Genomic DNA, 12,250 nt, shown 5'->3' on the forward strand with positions numbered 1-12,250 from the left:
TCGCCTCCGCTCCCCTAGCTGTCTGCGGCCAGCCCGCCCCGCCCCCTCCGAGGACCGCCCAGCTGAGGACGCCCCGGGTTTCCCGCGTTCTTCGCTCTGCGGGATCAGTTCAGCCTCAACTCGGGACCAGGTTGCCCGGCGGCCAAAAGCCTTCTTCCATCTCTAGGGTCCATGAGATGGAAGGACCGACCGGTCCGTGCCCGGGCTTGGCAAAGTCCTGGGGCCCAAGAGCGACCCACAGGCTCCCTTTAGGTAGAGCTGAAGGCTTGGAAATTAGGGTATTCCCCCAAGCCTTGGGCGTTTGCCCGCCCTTCTTCCCCTTCCACCTTCTTGGGTCTCAAGGCTCCCGGCGACTACAATGGGCTCCTGTGTGCAGCCTGGGGAGGGCGGGGGATGGGGGGAATTACGAAGTATAGGCTTGGCATGGGGGTATGTGTCATGGCTGAGAGGCCAGGGCCCTGGGATCAGGATCCCTCTGTGGTCTGGGGACGTTGGCGGAGTTGCTCCACGTTCCCTCTACCTTTTTCTGTACCTTATACCCTTGTTGCTCTTCCGGTAGAGGGGAGGCAGCAGTTCCCGGATTAGAACCCACACTTTGGTACTGATGCCAGATCTTTCCTTCTTGTTGCAGGGCGATAGTGGCCCATATACTAGGGCTTTTGGCGGTGACTATTATCTTTCGCTTGAGACAAAGGGGACTAGGTTCCTTTTTTTTTTTTTTTAAGCCTCACCTCTTTTGCCCAGCCGACAAACTGCGAATATCGCTCCTACAAGGAAAATGAAGGCCGGGTGAGGTCTCTCAGAAGGGCTTGAGGAACCTCAGCACAGCAAGAGGTTGCCCTGCCCGCCTCTGAGTCACAGACTGGTCTAAACGGTGAACATTTGGGAGGCGATCTGAAAGGTCCTCATTTCCCAGAGAGGTCGTGAAGGTGTCGGCATTGCAGTTAGAGGGTGAAGTTTATTTAGAAGACTGACTTGTGTTAGTGCATACAGTCGGATGAGGCTTGCAGCAGGAGAAGGAGAGGGAAGGGCCTCGGTACCGGGGGTGGGGGGTGGGGGGGTGGGGTGTTTCACCTTAGGATGCTACATTCTGCCCTTTGACCTGTGGGTCTGGAGAAGGGAGAATTTTAATTCACAGGGATGAGACGAGCCCTCTGGTTCATAGGGTCAAAAAAGAATGACAATCAGGGAAACCCTGTGACCGACCACAAGAACTGTGGAGCTATTTCCAATCTTCCAGTTAAGGTAGACTCTTCAGTCTCCTTGTCATTAACGACCAGAAGTCAAGAGAGTGAGATTTTACTACCCCCTGGTGTCTGCCCGGTAAATACTGCCCACTAGCAGACTGCCTTCTAGGGGAGCTTTTTCAGAGGCTGTTCCATGAACCTTTCTCATCAGATTTAGTTCACACATTCTCTTCCGGAACGACTGAACCTTCCCTTATTGAAACTTAACATTCCTTATGCTCAAATCATGTGATGGAATCCAGGGTTACCCACAGCTAGGCAGTGGGATATAAACATCCACTACGGAAAAAAGATCCATCCAAAGGTTTTGAACTGGTGACATGAAGGAGTTTGGATTAAGGTTCTGGGATACAAGTTATCCCTTTTTTTCTAGGAGTTTCAGTACATGGTGCATGCTTACAGTGGTTAATAGCCCTTTCTCCATATCCCTTACCTTCTGGTGTGCATACAATGCAATCTGAGTTGGTGTGTGCTCTTTGATAGGCGATGTACAGACATAAACATAAAGTCAGAGCTAGAGAAGATGCCAGGCTAACAGGCCCTTTCCTGCATTACAGATACTTTTCAATGTGGTTTATGTATTTCGAGTTCTTTGGAGCCTAGCAAATTTCTACCTATTTCATAGAAGAAGAAATTTTATTTTATTAAGTTATGTAACTTTCCATATGCTGTACAGTAAATGGGAAAGCCAGGGCTTGTGCCCAGTTGTCTGACCCCAGGGTTTTCACTCGTAACCAAGTCGTAAGTTATAGTACTTTAGCTGTCAAAGTACATAAAAGAACTTTATTATACCACCTTTTCTACCACGTCACTCTTCCATTAGTATATTAACGTTGCTTTGTAATAGTCAGTGCTGAGTGTCTAAAAGTGGTAAGTGTGTCTCTGTGGGCCAAAGGAGAAAGAAAGTCCACTTCTATCTAGACTTGGTATAGGGTAATAGTTAAATCGATTCCTAAGAAGTGTTCTGTATGGTTGCAATGGAGAAGCTGTGCATTGTGTTACCCTAACGTGGGGGAGGCAGAAGAAGTGGCTGTGCGTGTAATGTGTATTGCCTAGTTAATGAGCTGCAACACAACAGCCATGCGTAGAGGATTGGTGCTTTAGGCCACGAACTAATCCTTAACCACCTGGAGAGAAGCTGTGGTAAGGGTCCTGCTTCAGTTCTGTGTCTCAGTCAAGAGGAAATTGAAGGACCATAAAGAGAAATGTCAGGATCAGATATGGACAAATGTGTTTTGGTTTGTTAGCATCACCTCCCAAGGAAACTGGGTATCAAATGCTAGTTGTTTTAGGATAAAACTAAGTAAATATTATAGCTGCTGTTTGGTGTGATTTTCCATTACTTTTAGTTTTATTTGATTGATAACATTTCTTCAAAAGTTTATAACTCATGGGGCTGGAGATATGGCTCAGTGGTTAAGAACACTTCTCTTCCAGAGGTCCTGAGTTCAATTCCCAGCAACCACAAGGTGACTCACAATCATCTTTAATTGGATCAGAAGGGATCAGATGCCTGCTCTAGATGTGGGTGGCACCTCATGGTGCCAGTCCAGATAAAAAGGTGTAGAAGAAGGAGACGGCTTTTTGCGTGTTTGCGTCCACTTCTGGATAATCCTATTTTGTTGCTGTGGTGTCCCTTTGGTGATGTTAGAACCATCTTCTTCAGGCTTCCAACATAGACTGAAGACCAGTGGCTCCTCAGGAATTCCTGGGGTCTTCAGTGCCAGACTGGAAAAGCTGAGACTTGACGCCTCTGTAACTAAGCAGCTCCGGGATTCTCATCCTCTCCAGTGTGAGACAGCCATTGCTGGACTATGTGAACCATGTCCTGTAAGACAGCCTAGTAACTCCCCTTGTAATATGTGTGTTCATTCTAGCGAGTCTCTTCCTCTGGAGAACCCTGTTTTACTGCCAGATAAGGCAACATTTGGAGGTCAGGGGTCATGAGAATGCTTCAAATATTAAAAGGTTGGCTGTGAGGATCAAGATTTATTCTGAGTGGCCCCAAGTGGTAGTGCATCCGTCAATTGTTGCAGTTAAGCAGAAAAACTAGTTAGGTTCCATTTAGAGGAGCTATTAACATTTAGAAATGCCTTAAGTGTGTCCTTAAGTGGTAATTTCCCTTTAATGAACTCTTTTAAGCACAGTGAAAGAATTTTTAGAGAAACTGTATCACAAGCTTTCCAGATTTGTGATCTGTGTATTTTTCCTTGTCTGATTCTTCTGTTCCAAGAATAAGTTTTGTTAAAGGAACATATATTAAAATAGAAAATATGGCTAGGCATGGGCACAAATACCTTTAATCCCAGAACTAGGGAGGCAGAGGCAGGCAGATCTCTGTGAGTTCAAGGTCTACATAGTTCCAGGCCAGGTAAATAGACCTTGGTGGTAGCAGCATTCCTGAGTCTTCACTGCAAACTAGAGTATGTCTTGCAACGCACCCCCATCTGCAGAACTACCAAGCAGGTAGGCACAAGTTTACTTTAGTTACTTTTTTCTTTTTATCTTTTTCTTTCTTTTTCGTGACACAATCTAGAATCTGAATACATAGCTCCAAATGGTTTCTAAATCTTGGTCTTGCCTTTACTTCCAAAATCTTGGCATTACAGTAGTGTCCAGCTGTACATGGTAAAGATGGGAGAAGGTGTTTATTCCTCTGAAGATGCTAATTTGCTGCTATTTTGATGGAGACAGGATGTTTCGCTGTGTCCCTGTCTGCTTGGCAGTCACTGTATAACCTAGGGTAGACAAGGCTTATAGCAGTCTGCCTGCCTCAGCTTCCCCAGCGCTGGGATCCTCCAGCTCCCTGAGAGTTCCTTTCCTATGTTCAATGCCTTCCTCTAGCTCTGTCTCAGTTACTTTTCTATCACTGTGACAAAACACCGTGACCAAGGCAGCTTATAAAAGAAAACAGTTAATTTGGAGGCTTGAGGTCCCAGAACCTTCAAGTCCATGACGGTCGTGCGGGGAGTATGGCAGCAGATAGGCATGGTGCTAGGTCAGTAGCTGAAAGCTTACATGTGATCCACATGCAGGAGATGGGGGAGGGTAACCGGGAATGCTAAGGGCTGTGACACACCTCCTCCAATAAGGCCATGCCCCCTGATCCTTCCCAAATAGTTCCATCAACTGGAAACCAAGCATGCAAGTATATAAGCTCATGGGGGCCATTCTCACTCAACCCCCTACAAAGTCTCTGCCATGTTGAACTTACTCACCAGACCTTTATTATAAGGATCTTTTATTATGTTAATTTCATTTATATTGTATTTATATTATATTTTTTATTTATAATTATATTATGTATAATTACACATTGTTGTTTTATTATTATATATTATTATAATAAGATATATTAAAATTATTCTATTCTATTCTATTTATTTATTTATTGACTTTTTAATGAATATATTTTACAAATACACCAGAGAACCATGCAATGCTTCCCACATTGGATACTATCCTGGGCCAGAAGTCCGCACACTCCATTGCAACTGGACCTGTGATAGCAGAACCTTTCACCTTTATTGTTTACTATGACCGCTGCATTATCTTCAAAATAAAGAAACACCCCATCTTTTCTTCAATATGACTTTTGTTGTCAAATTACCACTGCTGGATGTACCTTTTCCCTCAGTCCTGGTTTGCCTTTCTTAACTGTGGCCATCACCATGTCCCCCACACCAGTAGCAGGAAGTCTGTTCAGCCGTCCCTTGACTCCCTTCACAGAGATGATAGACAAGTTTTTGGCTCCTGTGTTGTCAGCACAGTTGATCAAGCTCCTACCGGAAGACCCAGGGAAATCCGGAATCCCACCACGTCCTTGCTTTGACATCTTGACTGTCCGGAAAGCTCTATTCTTTTTATTATAAAGCTTGTTGCCAGTTATAAACCATGTTGCCAGTTGCCCCAAAGCTAACACTAGCAAATAAGTGGTTAATTCCAAGCACTATTACATTATGCTGTTGATTTTTTTCTGTCAAAAGGCATCCAGTGAGAGTCTGAACTCTAAGGAACCTGTATTTGGTAAAGTATTATACACTTACTTTCATTAATATAAATTTGCTTTCACACATATACACACACAGAGTGAGAGAGAGAGAGGGAGAGAGAGAGCGAGCTCTGGGTAGACATTCTGATTTGTAGAAAGAATGAATTGCTTAATAATCAGTTGTGGTTTTTGTCTGTTTCTGCCACCCAACAAAACCTCAAATTCAGTAGAGGTATAGCTCAGTGGGTAGAGTATTTGTCTGGTTGTGAATTTCATTCCCAGGATCACATAAAGCCACATACACTTAGGAGGTTGAGGCAGGATGGCCAGATGTTTAAGATCATCCTTAGGTACAAAGTTCAAACCTACAGACCTCTAAAACAAAAAACAACTTCAATTTGGCCAAGAAGAAAAACCCACTATTGAAGATGGCAACTCCATCAGACCCTGAGTTCTAACTTTTCTTGGAGTGGTTTTGTTTGTTTGCTTGCTTGCTTGCTTTGCTTTGCTTTGCTTTGTTTTGTTTTGTTTTTCACTTCTACCTCCACCTCCAGAGGCCTCAAGGAAGGCCTGATTCCTTTTCCCAGTTCTTCTCTCTCAATTGGAGACTTGTCTTTGACTCAAAATAACTCACCAGAGACAGCACAGAGAGGAGAAAGAAGAGTTCTTAGGACAAGCCAGGCTTCACTGCTGGTCTCCTCATTATCCACTGTATACCCTTCAGCTGTTGCTCCTGTATCACCAGTGGTAGTGCTCCTGAATCACCAGTGGTAGTGCTCCTGTATCACCAGTGGTAGTGCTCCTGTCTTAATCAGCGATCTATCGCTGTGAAGAAGCATCATGCTCACGGCACCTCTCATAAAGGAAAACATTTGACTGGGGATGTCATGATGGGAAGTACGGTCACGCAGGGAGACACTGCTAGAGAAGGAGCAGAGAGTTCTACATCTGGATTGGCAGGCAGCAGGAAGAGAGGGTGACCCACTGGGCCTGGCTTGAGATTCTGAGACTTCAAAGCCACCCCAGTGACACATTTCCTCCAGTCGGGCCATACCTACTTCAACAAGACCTGTCCCAATCCTTTTAAACAATGCTACTCCTTATGAATCCATGGGGGCCAATTTTCATTCCAACCACTCTACCCCCCTTCGAAGTGTCCAGAGAAAACAAGAACTGTGAGGATAGAGAATACAGTCAGCAAAGCCAACTGTAGAGTACAGCTGAAAACAACTCATGAGATAGACTGATTTTGTGACTTTTGTTTGTTTGGTTTTGGTTTTGTTTTGGTTTTGAAGACAGGGTTTCTTTGTGTAGCCTGGGTTGTCCTAGAACTCACTCTGTGGACCAGGCTGGCTTTTAACTCGCAGAGATCCACCTTCTTCTGCCTCCCAAGTACTGGGATTAAAGGTGTACACCACCTTTAATCCTATCAGTTTTTTTTTTTTTAACCCATCAGTTTTGTGAGTTCTTAAAATGTCCCTTTTGGGGGATGGAAGAAGAGGTTTTTCATCTTTTCCATTGGAAAGTCAATCCTGTGTGTTTAACATACCTAGTTTCTCTGGAGATCTGTGGGTACAAGGACCTTCATGCTGTGCTCCCAACACAAAAACAGAAAACATTTAAAATGTCCCTTTTTTTGCCTAGCAACGACTATTCAGAGAACCACTTGATTTTTTTTTTTTTTTAAATGAAGTCCTCTGAGTTTTGGAGATGCTTCAGTGGGTAAAAGTGCCTGTCCCCAGGCGTGATGACAGAGTTCTATCACCAGGACTCACACAGTGGAAGGAGACTGCTTTCCTCTGACCTCTTCACACATGCTATGACACACATGCACACATGCACACATGCACACATACAATAAATAAATAAAATGTAAGAAAAGTTTTCTCTTTTTTAAAAAAAAAAGTATGTTCTTAGGCCTCAGTGAAACAGCTCATTGAGCAAAGGCTTTTGCTGCCAAACCTGGTAATTTGAGTTTAATCCCCAGAGCCCACCCACATAGGGTTAGGGGAGGAGAGAGAGAGAGAGAGAGAGAGAGAGAGAGAGAGAGAGAGAGAGAGAGCAAGCACTGAATGTGGCCAGTTGTCCTCTGACCTCCCTCTGACCTTTACACCAGTATTATACCACGTGTGTAGCCACATGCATACACAAAAATAAGTAAATAAATGTGAAAATATAATTAATAAATAAAGGCTGGGTGTGGTGGTATACACCTTTAATCTCAGCATTTGAGAGGCAGAAACCAGTGAACTTCCATGAGTCTGAGACCAGCCTGGTCTACATAGTGAGTTCCAGGCCAGGCAGGACAACATAGTAAAACTTGTCTCAGAAAAAAAAAAGTCCATGCTAGGATGGCAAGATGGTTCAGGGTGCAAAGAAGCTTGCTAAGTTAACCTAATTACCTGAGTTCAAGTCCTAGCTACCATTGTGTGTAGAAAGAACCAAATCCTGAAAGTTGTCTCACCTCCACACACTTGCTACGGCATGCATGCACCTGTGCTACACACACACACACACACACACACACACACACTAATAATGCTAATACTAAGACTGATACTGAGACTTATAATAAGTCTGGTTTTTCTTTCTGTATTTATGTTTAACTTTCAGATTAATTCTAAAAGTCATCCTAAAGAAAAGTGTTTGGTGACCATTTATTTTTCCTATTTATGAAATAGTTAATGAGAGCTTAAATAATAAAGGATTAAAAGTATATATTTTTTATAATAGTTCCATGTGAGGTTTATTGAAAAGGGAAAGGGCAAAGGTGACAGTGGAAAGAGAAGAGGGGAAGGGGGAGCTCCTCTTATATATACGGATGGCGATATGGTCACAAGTAAAAGTGAGCCCAATGGATTCTTGAGCAAAAATTTCTAATGATGTATTTTATTTTAATTGTGAGTATGTGTGCCTGGTACCCTTGGAAGCCAGAAAAAAAGCATCAGAAACCCTGGATCTGGAGTTACAGGGGTTTCTGGGCCTCCAGATGTGAATTTCAGTTCATGGAGGGAGGTACAGCCAGTGGTTGTTGTCTTTCACTCCTCCTCTTCTTCCTCCTCTTCCTCCCCTCCTCCTCCCCTCCTCCCCTTCTGCTTTTCTCCCTCCTTCCCCACTTCCTTCTCCTTCTTGAGTAAGAGATAGCTTAATCTGGTTGACTGTGGCCTGGGAACACAGATTTAGGTTACCCAAAAATTCCAGGTTCCAATATGAAAACAGTTTCACGAAGTGTTATAGTTTCACAGATCAAAGAAAGTCATAGATCAAGGCAAATTTAAAACACATTAGTGGGACAGAGAGAGACAGGTGCAGAGAGATGGTGAAGCCTTCCTAGAAGCTCAAGATGTATCTGATGGCATTCTTAGTCTTTGGGTTGGGGAACTCTAGTCATCTGTTAAGTTAATAGATTCCAAAAATGTTTCCATCTATTGAATTGAGTTACAAAGTGTTAGTTCTGACACAGAGGTGGACAAGAAATGCTGTTCCAGAAGGTTAGGACTAGCCTAAGATAAGGTAATTAGCTTCTAAACCTACAAAATTACAGTATCTCCACAGTAATGAAATTGTAACCAATCAGTCTCTGCAGACATGGTTTCATTTCAAGAAGTTGTGTTCATAGCCAGACACAGCTTTCTCTAGGAGTTCTTGTTCATGGTTCCCTCTGATGGCCAATCATGATGCTTCCATATGGGGGCACATATTATTTATTAAACACTTTAAGGTCCCCCATAGCTAGGAAGCTCATTCCTAGGGTCTGAGGTACATAAGGCTGTGTAGGGGCAGGTGATCATTCTTCAGGGGAGAGGAATACCTGGCAAAGATGATTATGAAAGAAACTCCTGGATCATAGCAAAACTACTGGCCATCATGGTCTGGGCCTGATCTTTCTTTCTTTTGGTTTTTCGAGACAGGGTTTCTCTGTAGCCCTGGCTGTCCTGGAACTCACTCTGTAGACCAGGCTGACCTCGAACTCAGAAACACGCCTACCTCTCCCTCCCAAGTTCTGGGACTAAAGGCATGCACCACCACTGCCTCTCTCTCTCTCTCTCTCTCTTTTTTTTTTTTTTTTTAAGATTTATTTATTTATTTATTATATGTAAGTACACTGTAGCTGTCTTCAGACACACCAGAAGAGGGCATCAGATCTCATTACGGATGGTTGTGAGCCACCATGTGGTTGCTGGGATTTGAACTCAGGACCTTTGGGAGAGCAGTCAGTGCTCTTAACCTCTGAGCCATCTCTCCAGCCCTCTTTTTTTTTTTTTAATTTTTTTTTAATCATTCTCTGTATCTGCCATAACATTTACTTGCAATATAGATTGCTATACCTACAATTAAGAAATTAAGAACATAGTTTGTTTAATGGAGTAAAGATTACAGATGAAATAAACATATCTGGGGCTGGAGAGATGGCTCAGTGGTTAGAGCACTGACTGCTCTTCCAGAGGTGCTGAGTTCAAATCCCAGCAACCACATGGTGGCTCACAACCATCTGTAATGGAATCTGATGCCCTCTTCTGGTATGCCTCAAGAGAGCAATAGTGTACTTACATATAATAATAGATAAATCTTTGGGCTGGAGAGAACAGAGGTCCTGAGTTCAACCATCTGTACAGCTACAGTGTACTCATATACATAAAATAAATAAATAAATCTTTTTAAAAAAAGAAGTTACAAATGAACATTTTGTGTCCTTTCTCTTGGCCATACCCTTCTGTTATGATGGTTTGCTTACCCTAAGTCCCTACCTTATTCAAAATTAATATTTGAAATATTCAAGTTTTTTATTTTCTTTATTAACACATATATACATATATACATATATATAACACATATATATTATCTTAGTATAATTTGGATAAAACAAAAAAATATCTTGTTTTTAAAGTAAATGTAGCTCCATTTACTCTAGCTAGAGATTTGGGCTAATTCTTCTTATCCAGAGTTTACAACAGACGTCAGTATCTAACAACAACATCAATAATGACTTATACATTAAGTATTTATGTTTCCTGATATAATTAGTATCTGAAAGATCCTATAGTACAATTGGCAGGGAATAAAAAAAGTTAAGCAGCACTTGTATTTTGAAAAAGAGTGATGGTATTTTAGACTCTTTCATTTCTAACTGTTTAAATATAAAATATAAAATAGTCCATCAAGCACAGATAACTATATATAAGGAGGAACCATGTAGTTGAATTCATTTAAAAATATGTGAATTGTGGTTATTTTAGATTTTTTCAAAAGATTTATTTATTTTATTTATATGAGTACACTATAGTTGTCTTCAAACACACCAGAAGAGGGCATCCGATCCCATTACAGATGAGCCACCATGTGGTTGCTGGGATTTGAACTCAGGACCTCTGGAAGAGCAGTCAGTGCTCTAACCACTGGGCCATCTCTCCAGCCCTCATTTGTAACTTCGTAAGACCAAGATTAATATTATTTTATCTTGGTCAGTGGCGGTGCATGTTTTTAACTTCAGTACTTGGAAGGCAGGGGCTGGCAGTGAGTTCAAAGCCAGCCTGGTCTGCACTGTGAGTTCCAGGACAGCCAGCATTGTATGGAGAAACCTTATCTTGAAAAAAAATTATCATTTAAAAATATATGAGGTAGATTACTACATATCATAAATAATTTTTAAATTCCAATCACAAAAATATTTAATAGACACAAGCAGTGAGAGGAACATTTGTTTATTTGGGGAACTTTATTGTTGGTGGAGTTGACAATGACCATTTGCCAGCATTGTCTGAGTCCGAACGAATGTGCTCTCAGATGACAGAAGAAAGTTCAGCACCTCCTAGTGAGTCAGAAGTACCTGGAAACAATTCTCATCTTTAAATCAGAATGAAGTCACTGATGTAATATCTTTCTTTCTTTTAGTGTAATCATCTGATGTTTATCTTTTGAAGAAGACTGTGTAGCTAATTTTGAACATACAGTTAAAAGTCTTTTTACAATATAGTGCGTTATTTATTTATCTAGTGGACAAAACTTTATAAACAGATTTCAATATTTCTCCATGAAAACACATTGTGTATCATTATTTAATTCAGTGGAAAGGTCTAAGCAAGCATAGTGTGTGTCGCTTTCGCTGCCCTGACTAAGCTCCGGGAACAGGCCGTGCTGCCAGCCCCCACCCAGATTCCCCCGAATCCACGGAGAAAAGACACAGACACATATGTTGCTCAATTTCAACTTGCATTATAGACACAATTGCTGGGTGCAGCTTATCTCCCTCCTGGGGAAGCATGCCCTTGTCAATACTCTTAGCCCCACACCTCCCCACCTGCCCTCAACTCTAGATGCTCAGTTCCATCGAGTAGCATGTGGCCACTTCACCTGAGATCTCACGTAGCTGCTTGGCTTTTCTCTCTCTGAAGCATGGTGAACTCTTTCTTCCTCTCTCTCCTGCATCTGTCTCCTGCCTGCCAGGGACCCAGAAGTCCTGCCTATTCCTTTCACCCAGCAATTAGCCCACAGCTTCTTTGCTGATTGATCAAGAACCAATTGGGGAATGGGAATGGGACCTTAGCATCAGAACCACCCCGACACCAGCATCACTATCTAAGCAGACTTTTTTTTTTGTTGTTGTTGTTGTTTTAATGGTTAAAGCAATACTGACAATCCAAAAAGCAAATGCTTTGTCCAATGGGAAAACAACAACAAAAACACCCAATCATAGATTTTAAATGTTTATTTTGTAAAAGGGTACTTAGAACAGATCAATACTTAATAAAATATTGCAGGAAGCTGGATAGCGGTGATGCACCCCTTTAATTCCAGCACTCAAAAGGCAGAGGCAGGCACATCTCTGAGTTTGAGGCCAGTCTGGTTTACAAAGTAAGTTCCAGGACAGCTAGGACTACACAAGAAACACTGTCTCAAAAAACCAAAACAAAACAACAACAAAACTGTAGAAAAAGAAGCATTAATTTTATGTCAGGGTATAGAATTAACCTTAAAAATATTTATAACTGCCCCATGGGAAGAACAATGATTT

The 12,250-nt window shown here is 42.1% G+C and overlaps 1 pseudogene; it reads right to left on the reverse strand.

Moving 5' to 3' along the window:
* Positions 1–115: 115 nt before the first annotated feature.
* Positions 116–5,082, reverse strand: LOC127690741 (60S ribosomal protein L23-like; annotated as a pseudogene).
* Positions 5,083–12,250: the final 7,168 nt, after the last annotated feature.

The sequence above is a fragment of the Apodemus sylvaticus genome, chromosome 8 (assembly GCF_947179515.1).
Source record: "Apodemus sylvaticus chromosome 8, mApoSyl1.1, whole genome shotgun sequence".
Classification (NCBI taxonomy): Eukaryota; Metazoa; Chordata; class Mammalia; order Rodentia; family Muridae; genus Apodemus; species Apodemus sylvaticus.